This window comes from Orycteropus afer, unplaced genomic scaffold (genome assembly GCF_000298275.1).
Source record: "Orycteropus afer afer isolate SDZICR_OR568_19922 unplaced genomic scaffold, OryAfe1.0 scaffold00595, whole genome shotgun sequence".
Classification (NCBI taxonomy): domain Eukaryota; kingdom Metazoa; phylum Chordata; class Mammalia; order Tubulidentata; family Orycteropodidae; genus Orycteropus; species Orycteropus afer.
The window spans coordinates 835,199-844,376 of NW_006922182.1; positions in this window are offsets into that span (position 1 = coordinate 835,199).

Sequence of the window (9,178 nt, forward strand, 5' to 3'; positions counted from 1 at the left end):
TGTGTGTGTGTGTGTGTATGGGGTGAGGTATGGGTCTTGTTTCATTTTTCTACAGGTAGATATCCAGTTTTGCCAGCACCATTTGTTAAAGAGGCTATCTCTTCCCCATTTAATGGGCTTTGGGCTTTTGTCAAAGATCAGTCGTCCATAGATGGATGAGTTTATGTCTGAACTTTCAATTCTGTTCCATTGGTTTATCTGTCTATCATTCTACCAATACCATGCTGTCTTGACTACTGTGGCTATATAGTAGTTCTTGTTGTTGTTATGTGCCGTCAAGTCGGCCCCGACTCATAGCGACCCCTCCTTGGGTTTCTGAGGCAGTATCACTACAGAAGTAAGATTGCCCAACCTTCCTTCCAAGGAGTGGCTGGTGGGCTTGAACCGCCAGCCTTCTGGTTAGCAGTTAAGTGCCTTAGCCACTATGCTATCAGACCTCCTGCTTTGATTTTCTTCTTGAGAAGTGCTCTGCTGATTCGAGGTCTCTTTCCTTTCCATATGAAATTAGTAATTAGTTTTTCCATGTCCTTAAAAAGGTTTGTTGAAATCTGGATCAGGATTATGTTAAATGTATAGATTGCTTTAGGTAGTATTGACATTTTCACAATGTTTAGTCTACCTATCTATGAACTAGACAGATTCTTCCATTTATGTAATACCCTTGTTGTCTCTTGTAGCAGTGTTTTATAGTTTTCTTTGTATAGGTCTTTTATGTCTCTGGTGAGGTTTATTTCTAGATATTTTATCTTTTTCGTAGCTATAATGAATGGTATGGTTTCCCTTATTTCTTTATCAGAAGAGTCCTTGCTGGTGGAGAAATCCTACTGATTTTTGTATGTTGATCTTGTATCCTGCCACTTTTTGCTGAACCTGTCTAGGACTTCCAGTAGTCTTTTAATTGAGTCTCTTGGGTTTTCTATGTATGGGATCATATCATCTGCAAATAGAGATAGTTTTAATTCTTCTTTGCCAATATGTATGCCTTTTATTTCTCTTTCTTGCCTTACTGTCCTGGCCAGTACTTCCAATAAAATGTTAAATAAAAATGGTGATAGAGAACATCCCTGTCTGGTTCCCATTTATAAGGGGAATGCTTTGAGTCTTTCTCCATTAATAATGATGTTGGCCATTGGCTTTGCATATATACCCTTTATTATGTTGAGGAACTTCCCTTCTATCTTTATTTTGCTGAGAGTTTTAAACAGGAATGGATGTTGGATTCATCAAATGCCTTTTCTGCATCAATTGATATAATCATATGGTCCTTTTCCTTTGTTATGTTTATGTGGTGGATTGCATTTCTGATGTTGTACCACCCTTGCAAACCTGGTATGAATCTCACTTGGTCTAGATGTATTTGATATGTGGTTGAATTTTGTTGGCCAGGATTTTGTTAAAGATTTTTGCATCTATGTTCATGAGTAATATTGATCTGTAGTTTTCCTTTCCTTGTTTTTGGTATTAGTGTTATGATTGCTTCATAAAATGAGTTTGGGAGTATTCCATCTTTTTCTATGTTCTGGAACAGCTTGAGTAGCATAGGTGTCAACTCTTCTCTGAATATTTGATAGAATTCTCCAGTGAAGCCATCAGGGTCAGGGCTTTTCTTTGTGGGAAGTTTTTTTTATGACCTGTTCAATTTCTTCCCTTCTAATGGGTCTGTTCAAGTTCTCTATTTCTGAGTGGGATAATTTAGGTAAGTTGTGTGATTCTAGAAACTTGTCCATCTCTTCCAGGTTCTCAAATCTGTTGGTGTACAGTTTTTCATAATATTCTGTCAGTATCTTTTTTATTTCAGTTGGTTCTGTTGTGATGACACTGTTTTCGTTTACAATTTGGGTATTCTTCTTTTCTTTTGTTAGGTCTGTCAATGGTTTATTGATTTTCTTAATCTTTTCGAAGAACCAGCTCTTTGTTTTGTTGATTTTTCTCTATGCTTTTTTTTTTTTGCTTTCTGCTTGATTTATTTCTGCTTTGATCTTTATTATTTCCTTGCTTCTAGATACTGTAGGATTCTTTTGTTGTTCTATTTCTAGTTTCTGGAGTTGACAAGTTAGAGTGTTGATTTTATTTCTTTCCTCTTTTTTGATGTATGCATTTATTGCTATAAACTGTCCTCTGAGTACTGCTTTTGCTGTGTCTCATGGGTTTTGGTAGGATGTATCTTCATTCTCATTAATTTCTAGAATTTTTTTTTTTTTATTTCAGTTTTATCTGTTCTGTAACCTAATAGTTTTTAAGCAGAGAGTTGTTCAGCTTCCATATGTTTGATGCCTTTTTCTTGCTCTTCCTATTATCAATTTCTAGTTTTATAGCATTGTGGTCAGAGAAAATGCTTTGCCGTATTTCAATGCTTTTGAATTTATTGAGGCTTGTTTTATGTCCTAGCATATGGTCTGTTCTGGAGAAAGATCCATGTGCACTGGAATAAATGTGAATTGTGTTTTGGTTGGGTGAAGTGTTATATATATGTCCATGAGTTCCAGTTGGTTGATTGTACTGATGAGCTCTTCTGTATCTTTGCTGAGTTTTTTTTTTTTCCCCCATTGACTTGTCTTTCCTTGAAAGTGGTATGTTAAAGTCTCCTATTACTAATGTAGAGTTGTCTATCATCCCTTTTAATTCAGTTAATATTTGCTTTATGTATTTTGGAGCACTTTCATTGGGTGCATAAATATTTATTATTGTAACATCTTCTTTGTTGATAGACCCTTTCAGCATCATAGAATGCCCATCCTTGTCTCATAAGATGTTTTTCACCTTAATGTCTATTTTATTAGAAATCATAATGGTTACCCCTGCCCTTTTTTGCTTTCCATTGGCTTGGCATATTCTTTTCCATCCTTTAACTCTTAATCTGTTTTTATCTCTGTGTCTAAGGTGTGTCTCTTGTAGGCAGCATATCGATGGGTCTTTTTTTCTTATCCAGTCTGCCACTCCCTTTTTCTTGACAGGTGCATTTAGTCCATTCACATTGAGTGTAATTAGTGATAAGTATGAGTTGATTGGTGTCATTCTATTGTGTTTTTTTGTCATGTCATTGGTGATTCCTTGGTCCATGTATATTTCTGTGCTGAGTTCAGTTTGTTTGCTAATGCTTTCTCCCTTTTCTTATTTATAGTTGGTTTTTATTAAGCCTGTTTGCTTTCCTTCCTTCTGGATTTGCTTAGAAGAATTGTTACTCTTCTCTATGGTTACCTTGGAGTATATTCTTGTCTCTATATTTTTCAAAAAGTGTGTGCTGCAAAGACATTGTCGTGTTTTCCTCTCCATCTGAGGGTCTGTACCTAGAAGTAATATTCTCTCTGATAGGTTAGTTGCTGTTGTTGTGTGCTGATTGAGTTCCTTGGTTTTTAAGGTAGAATGTTTTATGGTCTTATTATGAGTATCTATTTCTGATTTGGTTTTAGAGTTGATGTTATATAACCTGGTTTACTGTTCTCAGTTGTGGGTTCTTTATTGGTAGGACTTCCTTAAGCATTTCTTGTAGGGTTGATCTGGTTTTCACAAAGTCTCTTAATTTCTGTTTATCTGAGAATGCCTTGATTTCTCCCTTATATTTTATGGATAATTTGGCTGGATATAGGATTCTTGGTTGGAAGTTCTTTTCCTTCAGAGTTTTATATATGCCATCCCATTGCCTTTTTGCCTGCATGGTTTCTGCTGAGTAATTGGAGCCCAGACTAACTGTTTGATTATTATAAGTAATATTTCTCTTTTCCCAGGCAGCTCTCAAAATTTTGTCTTTGTCCTTGGTTTTGGAGAGTTTGATGATAATATGCCTTGGTATTTTTCTTTTGGGATCTATCTTGTGTGGGCTTCTTGGACAAATATCTCTTCTTCCTTCATGACATGGGGGAAGTTTTCTGTTAGCAGGTCTTCCACAATTTTCTCTGTGGTCTTTTTCACCTCTTCTTGTTCTGGAATTCCAGTGAGTCTTATATTGTTTCATCCCATGTCACTGCATATAATTCTTAGGCTCTCTTCATTTCTCTTAAATCTTTGTTTTGATTTTTCTTCATACAGGCTCATGTCCAGGGATTTGTCTTCTAGTTGGGATATTTATTCTTCAGCCAGTTCTAATCTGCTCTTTTGAGCTTCTACTGTGTTGTGTAGTTCTGTCATTTTGGTGCTCATGATTTGCATTTCAATAGACATTTTCTGCATTTCTAACTGCTGTTTTTGTATGAGTTTTGATTGTGCATTAATATTAATATTCTGTTTCTCAGTGATTTTCCTGAGTTCCTCCAGGGAACTGTCTGTGTTCTCCTTGTTTCTATTTGGAGTTTTCTTAGGTTCTTGTATAGCTCTATAAACATATCTTCTAAATTCCTTCTCAGATAATTCTATTGTCTCCACTTCCTCCATGTATAATGAGACCTTTGGTTGTGGTTTTGTTTCTAATGCCTTGTGCTGTTATTTTTGTTTGTTTGTTTGTTTGATTGTTTGTTTGATTTGAGGTTGCCTGTTGTTTTCTAGAGGTTGTCTTTAACTGCTGGTTATGTATTGATTTGTTTTGTCTTGGTTTTATGGTTTAACATTTTGAAAAGGTGAAGCTGGCATATTTTATTTTATTATTGATTCAGGTATGCTGGGTTGTTCTGCAGTTTTCTTTGTGATGGTGGAATCACTGTGTGGAATGTGGATATGTTTCTGTTTGTTGTAAAGAGGGTTTAGAGTTCAAACCGGGAAGTTTTATGGTAATTGGCGGAATATGGTTTCTTCTACTGAATGAGTGAAGTTACTGGCAGAGAAGGTGGGAGCAGAAGAAGGAAAGCTTGGTGTTGCTAGGGTCAGTTTCTAAGGCTTTGAGCAGGCTGCTATTGATGATGTAGTACTGTTATTTACAAGCCTGTGGCTCAATTTCAGGAAAGATTCCTGTTGTTAGCTTGTTGCCACTTTCTGTGAGGCTCAGACACACTCAAAGACCCTGCTTCCGAGGCCTCTCGGGGCCAAAAAGCCGATCCAAGGCAAATTCCCGAGTCCGTACTCGGCTGCGGATTCCTCTCTCTCCACCCCATCTTCCCTCAGTGCCGGCCCAATCTGCCCAGACCTTGAATGGCTTGGGAGTTTGTCTGTGATACCGCCCACCTAAGGTGCCAAAGATGCGTGTGATTTCACCTGCACTGGAGATGAGAGAGTACCTGCCAGTAATCTGTGGTCCCGATATCAGTGACAAAGATAAGCACAGACCTCTCAATGCCTCCAAGCCCACTCAGTGACCCGCTGAGCAGGGAGCAAGCTCACCCTCCTGGAACACCAGTGAGCTAGCTCTCCGCTTGGGTTTCAGTGGTGCTGTGTGCACCTGTTTGCACCTAGTAGACCCAAGTTACCAATAAAATCAGGTGCTGAAGGTAGATCCTTGGGGTGTTTGCTGGTATGTTGGTGTGGTTGCTGGTATGCTGATATAGGGTGTCTTCTTCCTTGGCCCACAGAGATCTCAGGTGGCCCCCCTCACCCACCAGTCAGTTGTTGCCCCAGGGAAGCTTCCAATGGCCTCTCTCAGCTGCCCATCCATCCTCCTCTGGGTACATCTTCCTTAAATCCTTTCCCTGTGCCTTTCCTCTAATTCTGTTCTTTCGTGTTTGGTGCACTCTGACTCAGTGAGCTGTTCAGAGCACCAAAAGCCCTAATTCAAACTGCTGAACCTGATTTTTCAAGCACTATGATGCTAGAGGGAAATAATGTGGTGATTACTGATGAGACTCCATTTTGAATCCTCATTTAGATTTTTGCATCACCTTGTTGAAACTGGAGCTCATGGAACCAGTGCAAAATCCAAATACTCTGATTATTGTTACCATTTTGAGACATTAATTGCTCACTTTCTCTAATCCACCAGTATCCATGAACTGTAGCAAAATAAATTCTTAGTTGCACATAATGTAAAATTCTCAAACCTTCATGATTCTTGAAACTAGCAATCTTATTCTAATATTCCTATCCATAATGATTGTATAAGACACATTTCTTCACACTGAATTTTATTCAGTTCTGACATGCTTTTGATTATCTCATTAATGAGCTAAATATGACATTTATAAGTGTTCATTGTCTATTTTTGTGACAGTAAGAATTTTAACAATGGGAGAACATTTATTTCCTTTATAGTATTAATTAGCCAATGTCTACCTATCATTTTCAATTAACTAGTTCCCATTGTGTTGTTGTTGTTATGTGCCATCGAGTTGGCCCCAACTCATAGCGACCCCTCCTTGGGTAGCTGAGGCAGTGTCACTACAGAAGTAGATTGCCCAACCTTCCTTCCTAGGAGTGGCTGGTGGATTTGAACTGCCTGCCTCATGGTTAGCAGTCAAATGCCTTAGGCACTACACTACCAGAGCTCCTAGTTTACATAGTTAGACATTTAAAAGCAAAACCAAACAAAACAAAAAAATAAAATTGGATGCTATTTAGATGACAAGCATTTGCTGAAAATTCATCTGTACTATTGTTTCATACTGTCAATGTGCAGGAAAAAGATTATTCAAAATAATTTATCTTTTTCAATCCTTATGGTATAGTGGTTAAAGCACTTGGTTGCTAACCATAAGGTTGATCATTTGAACTCTTCAGTGGCTGCACAGGAGAAATATGTGGCAGTCTGCTTCTGTAAAGGTCTACAGCCTTGAAAATGTTTTGGGATACTTTTACTCTGTTCTACAGGGCCCATAGTAGTGAAAACCAAGTTGATGACAGTGAACTGGAAATCTGTTTGTGAATATTTTCATTAAATGATAAAAAGTCATGGAATTATTCTTCTTCATGTTAATTAATTGATTTGATTTTTCAGATTTTAATCATTTTTCCAAACACAATTTCTTTTATCCCAAAACTAAATAGTTATTGCATTGAACCTGTGAGAGCCAGAATGTGATGGGACAGTCTTGATTTTCTGCACTTTACAAGTGTTCTGCCTTTAACAAGGTGCAGTCTTACCATGTTTTTTCTCTGTAAGTGGAAAATATTTGAGTTTTCCTTTTCAAATATCACATTTCTGCCATACTCAGGATCTGGCTTTTGTAGATTTTATGTTATTTACTGAATATCTTCTATGTATTGGACACTTAGCTAATCATAAACCAAAAAAACAGATTCACTGCCATGTAGGTGATTCCTACTCAAAACAACCCCTTTTTGGTTTCTGAGGTGGTAAATCTTTATGGAAGTACATTGCTCAGTCATCCTTCCTCAGAGTGACTGGTGTGTTTGAACCACCAATTGTCTGGTTAGCAGACAAGTACCTTAAGCATTATGCCACCAGAGCTCCCTTAGCTAATCATAGTACATATAGTATTCATACAAGACCAGCCTAGACCTTACATTAGTGAAATTTAACAATAGGTAAAAGTTTTCATTAGCTACATAATAAAGTAAAGAAATATATTCAACATATTTGCATAAGATGGCTTAATTTTGGCAAAGTAATTGAAACATAGATCAGTGGAATAAAACAACAGATAACAGAAATAGATCAATACAGATATAGTTAACTATCTTTGATAAAAGAACCAAGCCAATTCATTGAAGTAACAGTAGTCTTTCCAACAAATAATGTTGTGACAAATGTATTTCTACAAGCAATGAATGAACCAGGCACAGGTCTTAACAACTTTTACAGTAAATAACTCAAAAGGAATCATAAAACTATATGTAATATGAAAAATTATAGAATTTCAAGAAGAAAATCAAGATTATTTTTGGTTTAGTAGTTTACATAATTGACAATTTGGACTTTGTAAAAATGAAAACATTTACTGTACCATGTAAAAGCCACTATTAGGAGAATAAAGAAAAAGTCACAAACAGTTAAAGAATATGTATTCAAGACATAAAAAGAACTCTTGTTGTTGTTGTTATGTACCGTCGAGTCAGATCCAACTCATAGTGACCCCTCCTTGGGTTTCTGAGGCAGTATCACTATGGAAGTAGATTTCCCAGCCTTCCTTGCAAGGAGTGGCTGGATTTCCCAGCCTTCCTTGCAAGGAGTGGCTGGTGGGTTTGAACTGTCAGCCTTCTGGTTAGCAGTCAGATGCCTTAGACACTACTCTAAACTTCAAAAATAAGAAAATAAACATCCTGTTAGAAACCAGCAAAATATCTGGACAGACCCTTTGCCAAAGGAAATGGAAAGATAGCAAATATGCATTTGAAAAGATACTCAATAGCATTTGTCATTAGGGAATCTCAAATGAAGACAATGATATACTACTACATACCTATTTAGAATGGAGGTTTGTAGCATAGTGCCTAAGGCACTTGACTGCTAATCAGAAGGCTGGCAGTTCAAACCTACCAGACACTTTTTGGAAGGAAGGTTGGGCCATCTACTTCCATAGTGATACCACTTCAGAAACCCAAGGAGCAATGGATATGAGTCAGGTCTGACTCAACAGCACATAATAACAACAATTGGCAATATTGATGTCTAGATAATACGTAGAGCAACAGGATCTTTTGTTTATGTCTTGTGGAAAAGTAAAATGAAGCAGACACTTTGGAAGACAATTGACAGTTTCTAGCAAAGCAAAATATTGTCCTACCAAGCAATGTAGCATTTGTGTTCATATGTATTTACACAACTGACTTGAAATTAACTTGACACAAATATGCAAGAAAACCTTTATAAAAAAAAACTACTTGTAATTGTCAATAACTGAATGCAAACAAGATATCCTTTAATAGGTGAATGGATAACAAATTGAGATACATCCATGCTGTGGAGTATTGTTGAGCAACAAAAATAACAATCTTTCAGATAGGTCACAAAACAAATTTTTATAAATTTAAAAGAATTAAAATAATACAAAGTATATTCTCTGACTACAATAAAATGAAACTAGAAATAAATAGCAGAAATAAAACTGAAATTGCAGTAACATGCAAATTGGAAAAAAAAAATACAATTAAACAACCAATGGGTCAAATAGACATAACAAAGGAAATCTAAAAATACCTAGAAATTTATGAAAATTAAAGCACACTGCACTAAACTCTATGAGACGTAATCAAGGTTGCATTCAGAGGGAAATTTATAGGTGTAAATGATCTTGAATCAATAGGTTAACCCAGGATTGAAGAACTTGAAGAAGAATAGCCAAGTAAGCCTAAACCTACCAGAAGAAAGGAAATAACAAAGACTCACCAGGATCATTATTAATAAAAACCAAAATCTGAT